The sequence below is a fragment of the Ceratotherium simum genome, chromosome 14, assembly GCF_057802395.1.
Source record: "Ceratotherium simum simum isolate JZ-2026a chromosome 14, ASM5780239v1, whole genome shotgun sequence".
Taxonomy (NCBI): domain Eukaryota; kingdom Metazoa; phylum Chordata; class Mammalia; order Perissodactyla; family Rhinocerotidae; genus Ceratotherium; species Ceratotherium simum.
The window spans coordinates 11,686,244-11,709,243 of NC_141913.1; the positions used below are offsets into that span (position 1 = coordinate 11,686,244).

The 23,000-nt window shown below is 35.7% G+C and overlaps 1 long non-coding RNA gene across 2 annotated transcripts in view; it reads left to right on the top strand.

The window, feature by feature from the left end:
* Positions 1-20,599, top strand: part of LOC147915263 (uncharacterized) — a 68,133-nt gene extending 47,534 nt beyond the window's left edge. For both annotated transcript variants that reach the window (XR_015554268.1, XR_015554267.1), the window contains exons 2-4: positions 16,108-16,177; positions 16,664-16,910; positions 20,521-20,599. This is a non-coding gene — a long non-coding RNA (uncharacterized LOC147915263). The remainder of the gene's footprint in view (positions 1-16,107; positions 16,178-16,663; positions 16,911-20,520) is intronic.
* The last annotated feature ends 2,401 nt before the right edge of the window (positions 20,600-23,000 follow it).

A 23,000-nucleotide genomic window follows, 5' to 3' on the forward strand; every position in this document is an offset into this window, starting at 1 on the left:
TACTTCATCTCAATTATAGAGTTAAGAAACACTATTGGCTCAGATATATTAATTAACTCATTTAAGACAACGTAGGGAGTAAGGATAGATTCAAGACTTGAAGCCAAACCCTTCAGACTCATTTCACTGTATCCCACAGCCTCATAATTCCTTGTTTGGAGTATACTTCTTTTTCTACCTATTCACATACAATGCATCCATCCAAGACAATCCTTCCCTGTCACATGAGACCTTCTTTAACTATCTGAAGTCTTAAGTACTCTTTTCCTTCTCTAAATCCCTGTCACACTTAACGGTATGCATCACAAATTCTTGTTCTTGTTTCTTTATCAGTTGATATTCATTATATTGCCTCCACAGCAGGATTTCAAATCCCTTGAGGTTAGTGACCTTATGAAGAATCTGCAGCACATATAAGAGTCAATAAAGCACTCTTCAAATTTACGGTTTTCAGGACTATTCCAAGGATATAGAAAGAAGATAGGATGTTTGCAGAATTTTGCCAAGGTATGTGAATAACTGAAGGAGGCAAAGCATGCTTAAAAAACAAGTATATAAAGCTCTAAGACATGTTTTAGTTTGAATAAAATATTGCAAGGCTATATCTAGATATAAGAGACACAAGATACACAGAGATATAAGAATGGGGTTAGTATTTACAGAGAGAGAATGACTACTAAGACCAAAACTGGAATTTAAACAAAGGCCACTCTTTGTAAACCCCTATGCCTAGTATGATTTTTGCAAAGTGTCTCTTTATGGACAACTTCTTTGGAATTATTCCTGAAGGTGAGAATTTTGATACACAGGCTATGTGACTTATCATGCATAAAGGTACTCTCATCCTTTTGAAATTCTCTTTTTGTCTCTCTGTCTATGTACCTTTCTCTCTCTCTCTCTTTCACACACACACACACACATAGCAGTTTCCCAAACTGAAGTTTCCAAAAGAAATAAATTCAATTGCCATATGTGAAATAAACTCAGAAGTACCTATGTCCAACATCATTCTAGCCCTATATCAAAGAAAGAAGCGATTGGCAGTCTATACCTGCTTCTTATTACTCCCTCCTCACACAAATTATCTTTCTCAAGTGTGGATGTATTGTTTCACATTGGACACAGAAGTTGAAATAATAATAATCTTAAGCAGAAATACAAATAGGATAAATGAAAATCCGAGACCACGTTGTTTGGTAGCCTACTTCTTGCTGGGCATGACTTATTCAATTATAAAATTACTTGTGGTACACACTCATAGGACACAATAAATGGCATTATACAGTAAGTGCCATTGTACCCATATCTCTGCATAGGATGAAATCACTTTCACTATGTTTCCAACCTGCTCATATTAAAAGGAAAACACGGATGGGGCCAGCCTAGTGGTGTAGTGGTTAAGTTCACATGCTGTGCTTTGGTGGCCTGGGGTCTGTGGGTTTGGATCCCGGGCATGGACCTATGCACCGCTCATCAAGCCATACTGTGGCAGCGTCCCACGTACAAAATAGAGGAAGATGGGCACAGATGTTAGCTCAGGGACAATCTTCCTCACCAAAAAAGAAAAAAAAGGAAAACATGGAGCAGGACACAAAGAGGCTTCTTTAGATCATATAAAACTCAGAATAGAGAAGGAAAGACAGAGCTACAGCTCAGAAGTTACCACAAGAATAGTAAATAAAACAGTCAACCGTCATGTTGTAGAGCATGTGGGAGGGAAGAACAATTTTCTTGGTAACATAGAGGGCGCTTGGAACCAAGCACCATTTTTAAGTAAGAGATTGAGTCTTTTCTGCAAATAGTAGTATCTTCCTGGCGTTAAAAAAAAAATTCTTCCCTGTGTAGCACAGGATTAGAATACTCAGAAAAGAAATGCAGAACTTCAACATTCAAAAAGGAGATGAATGAAGGATATAGACAATGACTACACCATCCTCTTACAGTAACCCAAGATAAGAATATTCACTATTGCAAACTGATGCATAAAGGGGTACTTATGTAAAAAATGTACAATATGGAATCCATTTATCTCAGACAGTAGTTTTCGAATTATGAGTTGCCACTAATAAGGGGATTATGAAATTAGTTTAAAGGGTCATGAAAAAATTTTAAAAATGAAATAGACTAGACTAGAATAAAATACAGTGGAAGAATTAGCATGAGCTGCATGTGGTAAGGATAAGTATTGCTTTGTAAAAAGTTGTTTCATCTATCTATCTATCTATCTATCTATCTATCTATCTATCTATCTATCATCTATCTATTTATCTATCTATTCATCTATCCATTCAGGGTCGTGGTGAAAAATGTTTCAGACATACTTGCCTTTTATGATAGGAAATCATGGAAGGCATTACAGTAGTGGTGACATTTTGGCTGATTATTAATAAAGGAGTAGAAGTTTTTAAGACAAAAAAAGGGTAGGGACTAGGCCAAAAGAGATACCATTTGCAAAGAAAAAACATTACTTGCCAAAATTGTTACTCTAGGGATGTTAGTAAGATTTTCTGTGAAAACAGTTTTTTGGTGACACCTTTACTGAGACACAATTCACATACAAGACAGTTCACTCATTTAAAGTGTACAAGTCAGTGGTTTTTAGTATATTCACCAGAGTTGTGCAACTATCACCACGATCAATTTTAGAACATTTTCATCACCCAACAAAGGAATCTCACACCCTGCAGCAGTCACCCCCTCACACCTGCTGTTCTCCCCATCCTACTTCTTCCCTGCGCAGTCACTAATCTACATTCTGTCTCTATAGATTTGCCTATTTTGGACATTTCATGTAAATGGATTGTATGACTATGTTAATTAGTTTTCAGAAGTTAAGCCTACTTTCATTCCTGGGATAAATCCCACATCATCATGGGGTATAATTTTTTTTCTATGGTGATAGATTTTCTTGAGGATTTTGGCATCTATATTCACAAGAGACAATGGCCTGCAGTTGCCTTTTCTTGTACTTTTTTCGTATGGTGAAAACTTTTATTTTAACTGCAGGACTTCTAAGAACTTTTAATATGCTGATGGTCATTGTGAGTCTTTATATGGGTTCAAGCATTTCTGAAGTTATTTTAAAATGAAATCCTTTTATCTTGAGTATCAAAAGGGACAAGTATTCCATGTAAAATGCTTTGGGAAACATTATTACTGAGTAGTAAATAAGCATGGTATATTTTGAGGCATAAAATAGTTTGACATTTATAAGTTTTTTATGAGTTTCCTGATGAGAATGGGAAATGAAAATTAATATATGAACCTCACTCTACAATTTCTGAAGTTTGTAGTAGAACCTAAGGTAATTATGTAGAAAACTGATTATATACCTCTCATTCCACAATTTGAATTCAGAAATTTTCCACTAGTCCTTTGGTTGTCTTCATGGAATCTGGAAGCTATTCTCTCTTCTGCGTGCTGATGTCTGGGCTGGGTGGAATCTCCATAATCATGTGAACATTCTGAAGCCAGCATGGGGAAAATCAGGCAAAAACTGCAACCATTTCATAACGTTACTTCAAAAGAACTACTTCTGTCTGAATATGAAGCGTAATCTTTCAGGGGATGTCTTTGATTTCCCAATGACCCATCATAATAGGTTTCCAGTGAGTCCCTGCCCTTTGTAATCCCTTCTACTCCAGATCACACTAGAAGCTTCTTGTTTTCTTTCCTTTGCCAGATTTATTTTGCATGTTACCTTTATCCTTTCCTTGCCTCCATTTTCTCTTTGGCTTCATAGCAGGGTGTATATTGCCTGGATATACTGTTAGCCACCCACATGTCCTCAGAGCATTTGTGGTGGTCGTTAGGCTAACGAGCATATGTGCTACAGTGTTGAGTGCTATAAAAATAATCGATGGAATATCAACCATCTTGTTATGTTTCTAGCTGAGACATTAACTGCCTTGAGTTAAGTATAGGCACAATTTGTTCCTCCTGAGTTATTACAGAGCCAACAGTGCTTCCTTTGCAAGCACACGGCAGGAAAGTATGCATAAACACAACCATTGGATTAGGGACAGATCCTCTGTCACCTCATCAGATTAGCCTGACTATTCTCCCTGTTTGAGACTCCTAGAAATTAGAGATTTCACTTGAATTGCATCGGTGTTCAGAAAATGTCTATAATAGCTTCACCAATAACTTGACTCTACGTTTGTAAGCAGAAGATGACATTTTTAGTCTTTTCCAATTACACACACTATTTTCTCATATCTTGGTTAGAGAGCATTATGTTCACTATCTTTCCAATGGAACTTTGCAGAATGCTCATTAACGAAGCTTTATATTCTACATTATTCTTAGTGTCCTGTATTTGTCACCTCCTACTCTCTGTGAATTGTCCAATGATAACTGTTGACCTCATCTGGAGATACAGGTGCCCAGCTTAGACATGCCAATGTAATACTTTCCTTTGAGAGTGTACTGAGTTCCTCAACCTATTAGAGAACAAGCAATGAACTCTCTTCAAAAAGAAAGAAAGAAAAACAGTCACAAGAGAAATGGAAACTTTTTGCTCCCATTCTACTTTCTGTTCTTTTGTGACTCACTTGCCTTTATGCTCATTAGAAGAGCCCCTTTCCTTCCTCTCTTCCAGGTTGAGTTTCAGGCCAAAAAATTGAGAATCATTTGAGACTGGGCTCTATTGGCTTCAAACCTTCAGGAAAAGATGACAAAAAGGATGTTCAAGCAGCACAGGAGACTAAGAGCACCACCTGGAGCACCTAATAAATTGTCCAGCCTAAGGGTTTCAATTTGCTCCCTTCCAGACTTTGTAGTTCCCATTGCTAAAGAATCATCTGCATTTCAGTTCTCTCACCTGCAAAAAAAGCGGCAAATATTAACTTGCTTTCCAGGATTTATGCCTTCATAAATAATAAATCTATGACCTCAGGGTTCCACATCAATCCAAGTACACTCTTTTTTTATCTCTCTGGCATATATTTGAATTGGCACTAAAATTTCAAAAGGAGGAAGATATTGGCCAGGTGGAAACTACCTACAGAAATGCAGATATTCTTTTATTATCAATATTGCAAGCATATTCACCTTGATCTAATAAGCTATTTTATATGTAGTTCTCTTTTCTGTTTACCTCAGTCTCCATGAGTCTGCACCTGATTCACTGAAAAAACTGGGAAGGATTATTTGACTTCTGCATGAATTGTTTGTACTATTAGTGGGAAAAAAATAACTATATTCCTTCCTTTTGCTTCTTACCTTCTGTGTAAAAAACACAAGGAGGACACACAACACCAGTTTTTAAAATACTTGGTTTTCCTATAGAAACTTATAATTATTACTATATTATTATTATTATCTCATCCTATGAAAATTGCTAGTTAATACGCCAATCACTGTTAAACAACCATTTATCAACATGCAAGAGAAATAGCTTAACTCTCAGAATAACACACTTCTTAAAATCTTTTGTATTTCTTCAATTAAGTAAACCTGAAGTTGTATCAACAAGAAAAAAATGCTCTTTGTCATGGGCATTCCTAAAAATAAAAAAGTAAAGTGGCAGACTGGCAACTGTAGATCACCAATAGCTTAGTACAAGGCAGGCAAATCCAGCAGCAGACCCAGCTGTCCTGTCTTTTAGAGTACAATTTTGGGGATGGAGACAAAAGCCCTCCAATCAGTTACCACTTGGGATGTAGTTGAGTTTCAGCTGAAGACATTTAAACTGTCTGATTTGCTTGTAAATCTGGGTCCAATTTCTTTCTCTTGATGAGAGTGAAATAATTTAGGATGTCAAGAATCTCTCATTTAAAAATATTTATTGATGTGCTACTGAATTGATGTGTACAATAGCCTTGCTTCATTCATCTTAAGAGAATGGGTTCTTATTTTCATTTGCTTTAGAATTTTGAAATGAGTTGAGCTCCTATCTCGTTCCCTGAGGAAATAGCTGAAATATTTTGGTTACCACACCTTCCAAAAAGTTCTATTAAAATGCAAATGCTAGGCATTAATTTAGATGAAAACCCCTCTCCCTTATACCAAACTATTCAACAAAATTAGGATTGGGAGCAGATGTCTTGGCTTCACCAAGATATTTCCTCTTACCCTTGTTTATGGTGTAAGCTTCTGGCTAATTAGTCACAGCCAGCACCTCATTCCTTCACAATTCCTGTCTCCTCTTTTTATCTGGTATCTTCTAAATCGACATTAGAAGACTAGAAGGAAAGAAAAATTCAGCCCACTACCCATTGGATTCAGATGATTTTTCCTCAGGCAGTGTTTTTCTTTTTATTGTTGTGTTCTCCTATAAGGTAGTTTCAGTCTTAGCTATTTATTATTTTAGCCACAGGGCTACTTAACTTCTTGCTTTCTTTCTTCCGTTGCCCACCTAGTATTATGACTCCCCTAGATCATTTATAGTCTCCTGTTTGTTCAGATCTAACATTTATGAGGACTGTCCTTTTTATGACGTTAGTTACCTAATAAAAATGCTGCAGTGCCTTACTGTGGAAGATTGAGGGATGTATTTCCTAGGAAAATAATTTTAATGGCATGTAGATGTGGGGATAGAAATGGACAAATCCCTTTTAAGGGCAAAAATCATGACAGCTACAGCTTTTATTTTCTTACAGCATCTTTTATACTGAAAAGACATAGCAGGAGCCTAACAAATCTTTAGTGAATTGAGTTGAACACTCCTAGCAGTGTTCCTAATATACGAACTGACAGTGGACTTTCTGCCTCTCCTAGATGTGAAAGGCAGCCTCAAAACAGGCTTTGAATGCACACAGCAATTACTGGGATATTTTAATGGCTTATGACAAACAATGGTGACGCGTATTTCAAATAATGATATATGGTCAGTGCATTCAGCACAGCCGTATTTACTCTGCAGACATTTACCAGGCACTGCATCAGAGCCAATGATAACCAAGATGCTATGCCCGCCTCCAAGCTGGCCAGTGGCCTTAGCTAGCTACAGGTGTACTTTTAGAGACGAAGGTGCTGTCACCAGAAGAGGTAAAGCATTCTAGAGACAATGTTTTTGGTACAGTTGAGTACATATTCCTCTCACTTCAGAATTTAAAGGCAAACCTTGAGCACTGTTAAATTGTGTTCTTACTTTCTCTCTCAAAGTACTGTTTATGTTGATTTTTTTTTTTTTTTTAGTTTACTTGTCCAGTGATTTGGTCAGCCAATTTTTCTATTTCCTATGCTAATATGTGTAAATGGAATCCTCAGGTAACTTGAATAAGTATTTATCCTTGTTTCATATTAAACACTTTTCAATCTTGCTATCTAATACAACATTACCTTTTCTTAGCAATCATTTCTAAACTTATGTTATTGCTGAAATATTCTCTGATGCCCTGATACTTGGAATTAAAGTATGGAAAGTGTTGCTGATTTGCCCTCTAGATTCTGAACGTTGATGACAGCATTTAGATGGTGATAATAGCATTATTTAATAAATAGACCTATATAATCTTTAATATCTGTTGGTATCTTTAAAATCTGTTTTTACTGGTCCTAACATTGCATAAGACGGAAAAGAAATGTGCATGACTATAGCAAATCCATTTTCCATATGAGATGCTGATGCCCTATAATTTTAAATGACTTGCAATTATACCCTAAACCATTAATATTTAAAGTACAAATATTGTGTATGTGGCAGTTGGTGGACGCTCCACACTTTATCATATTTGAAATTTTGCACAGAAGAGTTAGAACTGGAAGTAGAACTCACATATTTTTAACACTGCTGTACTGTAAGCTACAACTAAAATGGAATAATTGTCGACCCCCAAATTTTTAGAAAAACAGAATTAACAGACATTATCTATTCTATAATTTACAATTCCACATTATATTATATGATTTTTACTCAATTATAAGCTTAATAAACGTAAGCTTCATTTTGATGTTACAAAATTTTTCAAAGTACATCAAAGCATGATTTCTAGGTGCCCCACTATCTGAACTGGTTTGAGATCTGTGCTTTAGATTCATCCTTTCATTTAGCAAACTTTTATTGAGCACCCACTATGTGACAAGCACTCTTTTCAGCACCATTAATACAGCGGTTTATGAAACAAAGCCATAGCACTCATGGAGCTTTCATTCTACTGAGTGGGATAAATGATAAACTAGTACACAAGTAAATAAGGAAGTTTAAGATGGTGATAGGTGCTATTGAAACATATATGCTGGAATCTCATTCATTCTTCATTAACTTTCAAGTATATTAAACAATAATATTTGATGCTTACTTAATCTTCTTTTCTGTTTCCTTTTATTTTATAATTACTCATATTTAACTTTGTTAATCACCACAAGAGTAGGTTTTTTCCATTGAAATATATTTGACATATAACATTGTTCGAATTTAGGTGTACAATGTTAATTTGATACATTTACATATTGTAATTGTAGCAATAATTAGCATCAATATCACATTACATAATTATCCTTTCCTTTTCGTGGTTGGAATCATTAAGATCTTGTCTCTTAGTAAGTTTGATGATTATAATACAATATTGTTGTCTATATTCACTATACTGGGCATTATCTCTAGGGCTTATTTACCACAAGAGAAGTTTTAATGAAAATAAATTTACAATTTAACACAAGTTTCATTCATTCATTCATTTGCTCATTCAATATTTATTGAGTCCCTGCTATGTGCCAGGCACTGTTCTAGGCACAAGGAATACAGCAACAACTACAACAAACTAAAATTCTGGCCCACATGGGTTTTAATTGAGTGTAACCTTTTTGTTCTGGATGATTTGCATAGCATTCTAAATATATGTTAGAAAATATCTTCCGGGAATCTCAGCAAAATACACGATGCAATTGTATCAGAAAAACAACTTTATATATGTATATAAAATGTAATTTTCTGAATAGATTGTTTTATTCATCACTTGAGGAAAACACACACACAAAGATACACATAGACTTGTCAGTTATGTACAGAGGATAAGAAGATCTCCCCAGTACATTACCTCAAGGGTTATTAGATTCAGGTATCAATAGCAATTTGAGATTTTATTCTCAGCTATATATCTTCATTATGTGTAATAATCTTCATTATATGCTTCTGGTTCTTAATCTATGCACCTTTTTTTATGCTTACTAATAATTTGGGGCCAATATTAGATTTTTATGCCAAAATAATTGTTATGTATTGTGAATGGCTTTTACTTTCTTTTGGATATACCAAGTTGTTTAAGTTCTACACAATATTATCTCCACATTGCCTTTTTTTAAAAGTCAGGGCATGGTCTATCATTACTATTGTTTTATGTTTATTTGGTTCAGTAAAGCAAAAAAAAAGTCCACGTTTCTCTGACAGCTGGTAAATTGAATTTCTAGTTGTTTCCTCATATTCACTTTTAATTAATGATCATATTTGAGTTCCTTTGACATAGTACTCAAGATAAGCTTTTCCTTTATTTCTGCCTGCTATCAAATAATTTGGACCAATAAATTAGTTGTGTATTAGTTTTCTTGGGCTGCCATGACAAAACACCATAGACTGGATTGCTTAAGCAACAGAAATTTATTTCTCACGGTTCTGGAGGCTGGGAAGTTCAAGCTCAAGATGCTGGCAAAGTAGGTTTCATTCTGAGGTCTCTTCTTATGGCTTATAGGTAGCTGCCATCTTGCTCATGTGACCTCTTTGTGCACACTCAGTGAGAGAGAAAAAGCTCTCTCACATCTCTTCACCCTTTTATAAGGACACCAATTCCATCAGATTAGAGTCCCAGCCTCATGACCACACCTAACCTTAATTACCTCCCAAAGGTCTCATCTCCAAACACCGTCACTTTAAGGGTTTGGGCTTCAACATATGAATTTTTGGAGGATGCAAACATTCAGTCTATAACAATGTTCAATATCAACAAAAACTATGAATGTCAAGATAATTTTTTGTAAGATTATAGATTTCTTTATTACCACTCTCATTTATTGAAAGTCTAATTATGAAATAAGTGGTTTGCTTACTGTTTTATATTGGAGAGATGACAATCGATTACCCATGGGCTGCGAGCTACAAGTAAGATCTGAGAAGAATCCAACACGTGGAAAATCAGGGCTATGTCATTTGCTGTCAGTTCCCCCGCAGCTGCCATTGCCAAACCACGGGCCAGTTTTAGCTCCTGGTTAACAAGGTAGTGATTAAAGGGCCTCACTGGGACTTAGGGGGCAGTTTCAATTGTTGTTAGATAACTAGAAACTGTGTTTCAGTTTTAAAATATTTTTTCTCGGCTTCATTGAGATATAATTGACACATAACATTGTGTAAGTTTAAGGTGTGCAAGGTGTTGACTTGATACACTTATATATTGCAAAATGATCACCACCATAGCTTTAGTTAACACCTCTATCGTGTCACATTTCTTTTTTTTTTTTTTTTTGTGAGGAAGATCAGCCCTGTGCTAACATCTGCCAATCCTCCTCTTTTTTTGCTGAGGGAGACCGGCCCTGGGCTAACATCCATGCCCGTCTTCCTTCACTTTATATGGGATGCCACCACAGCATGGCCTGCCAAGCAGTGCATCGGTGCACGCTCGGGATCTGAACCAGTGAACCCCAGGCTGCCGCAGCGGAGCGCCCGCACTTAACTGCTTGCACCACCGGGCCCACCCCCTACCATTTCTTTTTTGTGGTCAGAGCATTTAAGACCTACCTCTTAGCCACTTTCAAGTATACATCAGAGTGTTATTAATTATAATCACCATGCTGTACATTAGATTTCCAGAACTTATCTATTTTAAAACAGGAAGTTTGTACTCTTTGACCAACTTTATGTCAGCTAAACATCGAATTGGTTGTAGTATCATTTTTTTAAACATTTAGATACTGTCATTGAGACAAAATCACAGTCTACTTGGAGGCAACTGTCTTTTATGACCGGTAAATTGTAAATATGCAAATATACCCTAAGTACAACTCAGAGGAGGGTGAGTGATATAAAACTAAAGGAAGAACTTAAAATATTGATGTAGATTAAGCAGTGATCTTATCTCAGAAAAGGATCTATATTTCCTTACTTCATATCTCATTGCAGTATCATGCAACTTCAATGTTTTCTTCAGAAAATTTATCCTGAAGTTTTGGTCTCTTCCTCTTCCTCCCTCTCCCCTGTCCTAGATACATCTGCAGTGCAGGTCTATTTCACACAGCTGGTGAGGTGCCTGTGATACTACTATGCTATTGCTCTTCAGAGTGGAAATACCAAAGTGCAGAGCAGCTTGGGAGGAGTTAGCCATATCCAAACGTACAAGCTGTCAGAAACTTGTAGAGCCGTCCAGGTTCTCTTTCACTCTGAGAGCACTCCTCGCTGGCCAGTTCTCAAATCTTCAGTTATAGTGACTCAATTCTTAAGAGTCTGAATAACAGAAGATATAAAATAAAACCATTTGCATTATTTGCTATGTTGATTTACATTCTGAACCCCTTCACTTGAGAATAATATACATATATAAAGTGTACTGTGGGTTTATTAAGCTGAATATTTTATTTTTAACACTGGGAACTCTTTTTAACATGTTTTCATGAAGGACAAAGGACACTTTTGGACCATTCATAAATCATTTTTGAAAACTTAGAGCAGTACTTCTTGACTTGAATGTACATATGACTCACTCAGGGATCTTATCTTGTTAAAGTGACAATTTTGATTCAGTATGTCTGGGTAGGGGCCTGAGAACCTGCATTTCTGTCGAACTCCTAAAGGCTGCTGATGTTGCTGATCTGTGGACCACATTTTGAGTAACAAGGCACAATAAAATTAAATTATCAACCAAACATTTTCCAAATCACCAATGGAGTAAAGGAATTAAGTAGTTTTGTCTCAGAAATTTTATAGTATCTCCCTAGAAAGATTGCCTTTCTTGCATTTATTAAAACCTTAAGAAGATTTCACTTTTGTGAATGCTAGAATGAACGGGTAAGGGGAGGTCGCTATTTTGTATGGCTTGACTCATCTGATAAATCCAAAGTAATTGCAATTCGTTTGCTAACTCTGAGTTAAAAGACAAAAACAGTTTACTAAAAATTTCCAGGTAGCAACTTTTGTTTTTAGTTTTGAGTGAAATATTGTAAATCCCTTCTTTCTCTTTGTTCTCCTTCCCCCATTTTGTTAAAACATTTGTTAGAGTTATTTTTCAATCTTCCTCAGGTGACTTTCTGAGAGAGGGTGATTATTCCAGGATTATTCCAAGACTTCAATACTGGGAAGAGGAGTCACTAGCAGGACAGATTTGGCAGAAGGCATCCAGCCCTCTTACTTCTGCCTGCCTTCTTAAGAAACCCTGGTGTTCTCTCTTTGGATTGCATGCTGTGGGCATGTGTAACATTTGAGGACTTCATGTAGCTTGTATTCTCCATGTGTAAACAGAAGAAGTAGCATCTAGACCTGTTCTCTTCAAAACTCTTCTGCCTGCAATTAATGTGAATACATTCATTTCTCCGGTAAAGGAGAAAGAAGCTCAATTTTGGCTCCAAGTCCAAGCCAAGTTTCCCAACACAACCTAACTACGGGTTACTGCACTTTGGGCTATAAAGCAAGCCCCTTTGGTTTCTTTGTCTACTTGATCAAATGGTTACAACAGTGGTTGGGGGAAAATTGTGGTAGTTTTTCTTATTCAAACTCTCCAAAACTTCCCCTTTTGGTAGATTTTCTTTCTATTTCTTGCTCCTCATCATATTCTGTTATCTCCTCAGCTTCTCTTCCTTTGAAGGGAACCAAGTTTCACTTCCTTTGAAACTTTTAGAGTCCCTTTCAACCTACATGTTGAGGATACACATAAGAAAAATTTTCTTTATTCTCGAATCAAGCTTAAAAACAATGAGAGAAAGAACCATTCTCGTTGGGTTAATCTAGAATATAAGAACACACTGAAGGAAAAAGATTAACTCATACAATTGGAATAACGCATTGATGTTGGAAAAACGGTGTTGCAGGTAGCTGTCTCTCAAATGGTAAAACAAGAACATCCCTGGAGACTTAGTCCTTAGTTAGATTAAATTAAAAAAAAAAAATAGATTCAGCTAAATACTCTGTAATGACCACCTGGCAAAGTGCTCTGGGGTAAGCAGTAGTAACTTCAAAGTTCCACAAAGTTCAACCTAGAGGTTCAACCTAGGTTCCTAACCCCTTAGGAAAAGTGTGATAGAAATAGTATATTATAAATTGAAAAGTTATTTAACAAATGATATGCTTAGGGATACTTTTCCTAAATGGTCAAAAATCACACACTCTGCATCTTTTAAAAAACCTGTTTTAGAAATTTCTCTGGAGATACTGCTAATCTCATCATTTTAATTTATTTGGCACCTATACTTTCCCCTGTTCAACCATCTAGATAACCTTTGTCTAATTTCTTTCCTGGGCCTCCCCTATTTTCCATTAATTCAGATATTTCTCATAAGGATTTAATATATGCATCCATTCTCTGATAACTTTGGAACATAATTTATCCAGATCAGGAGAGAAACTGGATTACAGGCTCCATGAAGTCATGCTTCTTTGTGCTCATTAGAGTAACCTGGACATGGCAGGCACTCAGTCTATTCTAGAATCTTTCCTCAGACATAAGTCATTCTAAAATATTTGGCATGTACCTTTTTCTTTTGAGATTTGAGTAGAGATAATAAGCGTAGGATATGAAACTAAAAGCAAAAGTGCTTTATCATGAGGCTATATTTCAATTAGCTATAGAATTAATATATTGACCACCATATAGAAATTCAATTAGTGAAAATATTAGGAGATTTTATTTTGTCTATATTCCTAGCTATTCATGACATTTTCAAGAGAGCAGAGTATAACCTTATTTAGCCCTGGGGGCCAAAGACAAAGCATAATAATTAGAGATAATGAGGATGGTGGTGTGGTTTATAATTCTTCCCAACTTCCCAGAATGTAAAATCTTTTATTTGATGTTGTCTTAAAACTAAAAGAGCTTTCAAAAGTATATGCAAATGGCAGGACATAAATTATTGTTCTGTTTGTTCAGCTATAGTTTAGAAATTGTAAATTTTCATTGAACATTATCAACAAAGTTTGAATTGAAATTCAATGTTGAAAATATCAACAAAATATCAAAAAAAGTAAGTGATGGCATTTGGCATGTGCAGTTGATTGTGCTACTTTAACAGTGCCACTTCTACCTGACTGATATTCTTTCAAATGTCCATACCTGTGGGTCTGTACATGTGATACACATATTTCATACCATTCTTTAATAGTTGAGTAGTTATGCTATGTTTTATTGTGATTTATTTCTTAGTCTTGTAATAATTTGAAAATAACATTAAAACAAGTATTAAGATTATTTACAAATATTTACAACTTTGGCAATTCAGTCAACTCATGGTATTAATTGAGGTTCAATGTTGCACAACTGAATTTATCATCAAGTGCCAATAGAGACATACAGGATGGTACATGCAGGAGAGCTTTGATCCAGGACTCTTTCCATGTTATGCAATTTCTAAGGAGTGGTAAACTATGTTAACTCAAAATTTAGCTCTAAGGTACAAAAAGTTAAATTGTGATAGGTCTTAATGTATAGACTTACAAAAGTTGGGTCTAACATTATAGGGAAGGTGAAATTCTATTAGTAACGCTAATTTTTCTGCCAACAGAAAAATTATACAATAAATAAAAATTGTATCATAGAAAAGGGACTTCTGGGCATGGAAAGTTAAGAAAATGTGATATGAATTGAAGTCATGGAAATTTTGGAGATAATATTGAATTTATAATAAAATTGTAAATAAAAATGGTTAGCTTACTAAAAACAAGTTGAAGGATCTAAACTATATATGAAATTCATCATTGAATATATATATTCACAGTGTAGAGGGCATGATAAATTTATTACCTCTGTGATTATGCATCTACAAGTTTCCTATGTTGTTGAAAATCAGAGATTAAGCTAAGTGAAAGGACACATTTTAATTTATGAGTTCACAATTTATTCCTATAAATGTATGAAAATTCAGAAGTCCATCATTGGAATAATAAGAATCTAAATGTTGCAGAATTTGGTGATTGTTACCAATGTCTCCTCAACTTAATATTAAGACAACTGGTCATGTAATTCATATAAGATACCTTCAGAATATACCAAAGTCTATTTTGATAAAAAGCATTTTTAAATTTCATTGATGTTGAAGAGATGCTTAGGACCAATTTACAAAGGATTTAAGTAAGTTCACTGCCAAAAATTGGATTTGATTTTAATAAAATACTGCATTTAAATAGCACTACTAGAAGAAATATAAAACTGAGGAGTATGTCAGTAAAGTTTAAGGTGAATTAGCTAGAGTTTTTGATATAAATTGTCATGCATATCTTTTGGACATTATGATAATGAAGATGAAGTGTTAGAATACTTTACAAAATTTTTGAGAAGTGATGAACCATGTAACCCAAAGTTTAACTTTGAGGAACAAAAAATTATGGTTAATTTGCGATGTTTTTGATAATTACACTCTCTGACTCTCTAAGATGCATAGTAGCAAACAGAATCAGATTCTAATGGTTATCTTGGCAGAGAAGCTGGCCCAGATGAGATAGAGGGCACCATGAGAAGCAAATAAATTGTTGCATCTTCAAAGCAATATTATTTAAATATTTATTCAAGATCTGATCTGTGTGCACAGAGAGAGATTGATTTTTCTTTTAGTAAAAGTTGTCTAACTCTTCTTCTTCAAATAGAACATGAGTTACAGATAGTTTTTCCAACTGGGCAAGTTCTTGAGAAACATTAAACCCCTTAAAATTTGGATAATGTAAGTCACTTGTTTCCAGTAGTCACTGTTGTGCCAGGCATTATGACAATTGAGAATTTCTGCTGACTCTGAAGATCCATCTCATGGGACTAGTCTCAGTATTAGAGGCAAGGTGGATGTGCCACGTACCATCTTGAATTTATGTGTTGCAGAAACATCAACAGAGATATCCTAAAGGAGTCCTTTTTTAAAAAAAAATTTAACATCAGCAGAAATGGGGGCCTTTTGTATCTCACCAATGACTCGAGGAATTACACGGGAAACCTGAATAATTGGTAGCGGCTTCCTACCTTATTTCAGTGTTGTTTTTGTTTCCCTTAGAAATTGAAATAGAGACATACGTGGCAGCTGTCACTTTGGCCTTCCTCTTAACCTAGCTCTGCAAACACAGGTAAGCTTGGGTCAAGAGAAAAACAGAATTTTGCAAGACTTTTTGTGTTGAATTCATGGGCAATCTTTTCCTTTACTCAAGTCAACAAGACCCTCTTCATCAAGGTCTGCACATTCAGTTTTAAGCTCTGAGCAGTTTGCCTACCAGAGTTCAAGCAGTGTTTCTAAGCATCTGTAGACTATTGCCTGCAGAGAAATTGAGAAGCCTTTGCTAGATTTGACTCCAGTTTGCAGACACACTGCTCTAGCACTGGAAAGTTAAGAGATTTCCTCCTCCAACTTAGTTCTGCAGAGGGAGAAGCTTGGAGGAAAGAAATCTTGTACTTTTTCAAAACATCTGTAATCAAGCTCTACAGACTTCAGTGGAAAGATTTACTTCATGAAGAACACCAAAAATATATACTAAAAAAGTTAAGCTGTGAAAGAGCTCTTTCTTGTCAAATGTTTCTGTGACTAGAATTTACTTTTTTTTCTTTTTTCAACACAGGAGAAACGTCCTTCAGGAGGCTAGTTATGAATGTGAGGAACGCCCCAGTGATCCAGTGGATGTGAGCTTAGGACTTTACATTCTGTCTTCTTGTCCAAACCTCTTGAAAGGCCCTGTTTTCGGGGTGATGCCATTCATGTCATGGATGAGAGGACTTTAATGACTGTTGGCAGAGAGCTATAATGTTCCGGTTAAGAGAGCAGAGGTGAACAGCTGTGGAATTTACTCATATGAGTATCAAGGCAAGGTATGTTGCCAAGTATGGAAAAATGCTTCACCTGTGTATATCAAGAATAACAACACTCTTCTTGTGGACAAGGTTTTGCTTAACGTTTTGGTGTCTTCTCATTGTGGCTACTAAATAGGGATTCTTCTTTGGTATCAATATGCATTTAAGAAATGTAGCCCAGAGATGGCAGCACCAGAGGCAGAAGTAGTTGCTTTCAGTAGCACGGTGAAAAGAAACAGTGTAGCTTCACGACCTGCATCAAAGTATTAGAAAAACGTTTTTAAGACTCAGGCATTATTTGATGAGGCACTTCTTCAAACTTTTCTTTCCTAAACAATCCTTTCAAGAATAAGTAGTTTCTGCAAGTTATCTCTAATCATTCATAGACATCTTTTTTGGTTAATGGCAGGGTTATGAGAACAATGGTGCTTAAAGACAGGACTTTTGTATTGGAGAAAAGTCTAAGTTTTAGTAAGTTCTTAGCCTTTTCAATTCATATACTCTTCTCATGAGAACAATTCATACTTTCCATTGCATTTTTAGGACTGACAGATGTAAAGAGTTCCTTCAGATTTGTTTTTTTCTCGCTTCCTCGGAAGGGCTTTGCAGCACAAAAAGGATATGCTTTTCATTTCATTTCATTTCCAGTGATGAAAGTAAAACTCAAGAATGCATATGCTCTATGGTACTCAATATGAGATTTTTCTCATTTAAGCTAGGACTCATAGACACAAAGATAGAGGCCCATAATTGTAATGTGAATGTTTATTTTTTATCCTCTCATTTATTAATATTAATTCAGCCAATATCTTAAAGCACTTACTATGTATTAAGAGCTGTGCTAATAATCCCAGGATACTTCTGCAGACAGACAGACGTGGTCCATGTCTCTGGAGCAGAAATAAAGAGGAGTGAATAAGCTACATTGCTATAGTTCTGCACATGCTGCGATGTGGCCACACTTGACCTAGCCTGGCGCCAGCCCCGTCTTAGAGGAGCCAGGAGAGACTTCTTGGAGAAGTGACATCTAATTTGTGCTCCAAATTATCTCAAGGAGTTAGCCAGGTAATGAAGAGAGGAGACAGTATGCCTGGTAGAGGGAATAGCATATGTGAGGCCCAGAGGCAAAGGAAGGCAATGAGGGTTTTGGTAAAATAAAGCAGTGTAGCACACTGACATGGGAAGAAAAGTGGGGTTGAGTGGAGAGGTGAGTAATTACATGTCATGCAGGCTTTGTGAGCCATATGGAGTTGTTTGGATTTTAACAATGGTAAGCTATCTAATGTTGAAAACACAGGTATCCTAAATTGGACTTGCGTTTGAAGATGTATATCATAGCAGTTCAGAGTACAGATTCTGGAGACAGAGCCTGGATTCCATTCCTGGCTCCACCGCTTATTAACTCTGAGTCAACTAGTAGAGGAGCTGGAGGTAGAGAAAGGGAGGAGAGGAGAGCCCAGGAAACTACAGCTCTGTATTGTAGATAAGCTAGACTTCCTACTGTGTTCCTGGATTTCAGGAACTTTTCAGTAAATTTCATGGACAGGTATAGATTATTTTCTCAATTGGGAAGAAAGATAAAATAGTTCCTGCTATCCAAACTTCTTACAGGAGAGCATGAGTGATTAGATAAGTCTGAGTTTCATTTGTGCTGGTGATCTGGGCCCTGTGATTAGTTTTCTTTTAACTGAGTTTTGAGTTATCCATAAAATTTTTATTTATCCATTATCATCTGTCAATCAAGAGTCAATTTTATGTAAGAACCTGTGCAAACTCCTCGAAATAGTCCAGATGCTATGTTAAGACCTTGGATAAGGAAATTAGAAATGTTTAGCTTGCTCTGAGTCAGGTCTGCAATGTAGACTCTGTTACATCCTATGGAGACAAACTATTTGATAATTGGTGATGGGACAATAATCTAGATATTATCACAAAATCATTTAAAAATAATCCTCATTTTTTCCTCAGTAATAGCTGCTGCATGTTTATAATAAACTGAATAATGTCAAGTACTTGTTCCTATTTCTTAGCATTTTGATTCATCAATTGGTCTTTTGATTCTTGTGCCAGTGTTGATTTTTGAGACTATGCTAGTTATATTAATTATATAAATTGCTTACATTTATGAGCACTTACTATATACCAGAGATTATATAAAAAGCATTATATATTTTATCTGATTCAATGCATGCAAGATACCTTTGAGGTGTTTACTATTCCTCTCATTTGAAAGATCAGGAAAGAGAAAGTGACATCAAGCAATTTGCTCAATGATGAACAACTAGTTGGTGGTGGAACCTAGATTCAAATCGAGGTTAACTTCTTTTGCTGGGATATGTGCACCTTCATGAAAGAAAGCCTCTTATTTCTCTTCTTTATAAATATGACTGTTTATAGCTATTTTCCCATTTAGTCCTTCACGTTAGTCTTACTGTCACTTTGCCATGTCCCTCTTCCAACAAAACTGTTTCCTCAAATCCCACTGTTATTTTGTTAGCATTTAATTTTTATATAAATATTCAAAAAACAGATTGTTCTGCAGGTTCAATTTTGTGCTATCTTTGTCAGGATTTATTGTCTCAGTTATACACCCCTGTAAAATAAATTGTGAAGTGATCTATCTTTTTATATGCTACGCAAGAATTTATATGCTATGAGAATTACAAGCTTCCTCAAAGTTTGAAAGAAGTAATACATAAGTCATTTGGCCTCGGAGCTTATTTTAGAGAAAATTGTTTAAGACGTGGAGAATTTTTTGGTTTCTCCCTACATTATTATTAAATTGTTCAGGTTTGGGCTGGCCCTGTGGCTTAGCGGTTAAGTGCGCGCGCTCTGCTACTGGCGGCCGGGGTTTGGATCCTGGGTGCGCACCGACACACCGCTTGTCCAGCCATGCTGAGGCCGCGTCCCACATACAGCAATGAGAAGGATGTGCAACTATGACATACAACTATCTGCTGGGGCTTTGGAGAAAAAGGGAAAAAAAGGAGGAAGACTGGCAATAGATGTTAGCTCAGGGCTGGTCTTCCTCAGCAAAAAGAGAAGGATTGGCATGGATGTTAGCTCAGGGCTGATCTTTCTCACAAAAAAAAAAAAAAATTATTCAGGTTTTCTATTCCCTATTGAATCAACCACAGAAACTTATCCATTTGGAATTTTCAAGTTCATTAGCATAACATTATAAATAATATTTGATTATAATTAAAATATAAAATCTGTTAAACTCTTGTTTTCATTTGTAATTTTGTCAATTGGATTTGTTTCTCATTTCTTTATTAGACTTGTGTTTTATTTTTCCCCAGGAAGTAGTTCTTATATATCAGTTCTACTCTTTTTTTAAAAAATGTTTTCTAATTAACTGATTAGAAGTGTACAGTTCTCTTAGGCATGTAAAAGTTATTTGCCTTGATTTTTATTTTTCAAATAATATAAGATATTACAATAATGAATGTGATTCTGAGTACAGTTTTGCCGTATATCACATTGTTAGCTTCTTCTAAACAGCATATAATTGAGATTTTGACTACGTACTTCATCCAATAATTGTTACATCAGTTTAAAATAACAATTGGTTGTAGCTTTCTTGATGGAAATTTTGTTCTTTTTTATTTTCTGATTTTTATTGCAGATTCTTAATGGAAATTTTCAATTTTGGGGAGTCTAATGAAGTGTTGAGAGATTTCATGATCAAAATTTGAAATCATTCCATGGACTTTTGAATAAAATCTGTTTTCCCTATTTGTGTAGAGATAAATCATGATTATATAACAGTAACATAATATTGTGAAATAACATATATTATGATTTAATATACTATCAAAATTATTATGTATAATATATCACACATTTGAGTGTATAATATTCAACTATATATAATATATTATTCAAATTCACACCATGATTAAGTAGATCATTTCACTTTTTCCTTCCGGAGTCCAGCTATTCCTCTCAGAGTTGTTCTGCTCTTTACTTTTTTTTTGTTTGTTAGTTTATTGCAGTAACATTGGTTTATAACATTGTATAAATTTCAGGTATACATCATTATACTTCTATTTCTGCATAGATTACATCATGTTCACCACCCAAATACTAACTACAACCCATCACCACACGCATGTGCCGAATTATCCCTTTTGCCCCCTTTTGCCCTCCTCCCTCCCCCCGTCCCCTCTGGTAACCACCAATCCAATCTCTGTCTCTATGTGTTTGTTTGTTGTTGTTATTATCTACTACTAAATGAGTGAGATCATACAGTATTTGACCTTCTCCCTCTGACTTATTTCACTTTGCATAATACCCTCAATGTCCATCCATGTTGTCACAAATGGCTGGATTTCATCGTTTCTTATGGCTGAGTAGTATTCCATCGTGTATATATACCACATCTTCCATATCCATTTGTCCCTTAATGGGCATTTAGGTTGCTTCCAAGTCTTGGCTATTGTGAATAACGCTGCAATGAACACAGGGGTGCATGTATCTTTATGCATTGGTGTTTTCAAGTTCTTTGGATAAATACCCAGCAGTGGAATAGCTGGATCATATAGTAGTTCTATCCTTGATTTTTTGAGGAATCTCCACACTGTTTTCCATAGTGGCTGCACCAGTTTGCACTCCTACCAGCAGTGTATGAGAGTTCCCTTCTCTCCACATCCTCTCCAACACTTGTTGTTTCCTGTCTTGTTAATTATAGCCGTTCTGACGGGCGTGAGGTGATATCTCATTGCAGTTGTGATTTGCCTTTCCCTGATAGTTAATGATTTTGAACAACTTTTCATGTGCCTGTGGGCCATCTGTATATTTTCTTTGGAGAAATGTCTGTTCAGGTCTTTTGCCCATTTTTTAATTGGGTTGTTAGTTTTTCTGTTGTTGAGATGCATGAGTTCTTTATATATTTTGGAGATTAACCCCCATCAGATGTTTGCAAATATCTTCTCCCAATTGTTAGGTTGTCTTTTCGTTTTGTTGATGGTTTCCAATGCTGTGCAGAAGCTTTTTAGTTTGATGTAGTCCCATTTGTTTATTTTTTCTATTGTTTCTCTTGCCCAGTCAGACATGGTGCTTCAAAATATGTTGCTAATACCAATGTCGAAGAGCGTACTGCCTATGTTTTCTTCTAGAAGTTTCACAGTTTCAGGTCTTACATTCAAGTCTTTAATCCATTTGGAGTTAATTTTTGTGTATGGTGTAAGGTAAGGGTCTACTTTCATTTTTTTGCATGTGGCTGTCCAGTTTTCCCAACACCATTTGTTGAAGAGACTTTCCTTTCTCCATTGTATGTTCTTGACTCCTTTGTCGAAGATTAGCTGTCCATAGATGTGTGGGTTTATTTCTGGGCTTTCGATTTTATTCCATTGATCTGTGTGTCTGTTTTTGTGCCAGTACCATGCTGTTTTGGTTACTAGAGCTTTGTAGTATATATTGAAATCAGGGAGTGTGATACCTCCAGCTTTGTTCTTTCTTCTCAGGATTCCTTTAGGTATTAGGGGTCTTTTGTTGTTCCATATAAATTTTAGAAATCGTTGTTCTCTTTCAGTGAAAAATGTTGTTGGAACTTTGATAGGGATTGCATTGAATCTATAGATTGCTTTAGGAAGTATGGACATCTTAACTATGTTAATTCTTCCAATCCAAGAGCACGGAATATCTTTCCATTTCTTTGTGTCTTCTTCAATTTCTTTCAGAAATGTTTTATAGTTTTCCGTGTACAGATCTTTCACCTCTTTGGTTAAGTTTATTCCTAGGTATTTTATTCTTTTTGGTGCAATTGTAAATGGGATTGTATTCTTAATGTCTCTTTCTGCTACTTCGTTGATAGTGTATAGAAATGCCACTGATTTTTGTATGTTTACTTTGTATCCTGCAACTTTACAGTATTCGTTTATTACTTCTAAAAGTTTTCTGGTGGATTCTTTAGGGTTTTCTATACATAAAATCATGTCATCTGCAAATAGTGAGAGTTTGCCTTCTTCCTTTCCAGTTTGGATCTCTTTTATTTCTTTTTCTTGCCTGATGCTCTGGCTATGACTTCCAGTACTATGCTAAATAGGAGTGGTGAGACTGGGCGTCCTTGTCTGGTTCCTGTTCTAGAAGGATAGCTTTCAGTTT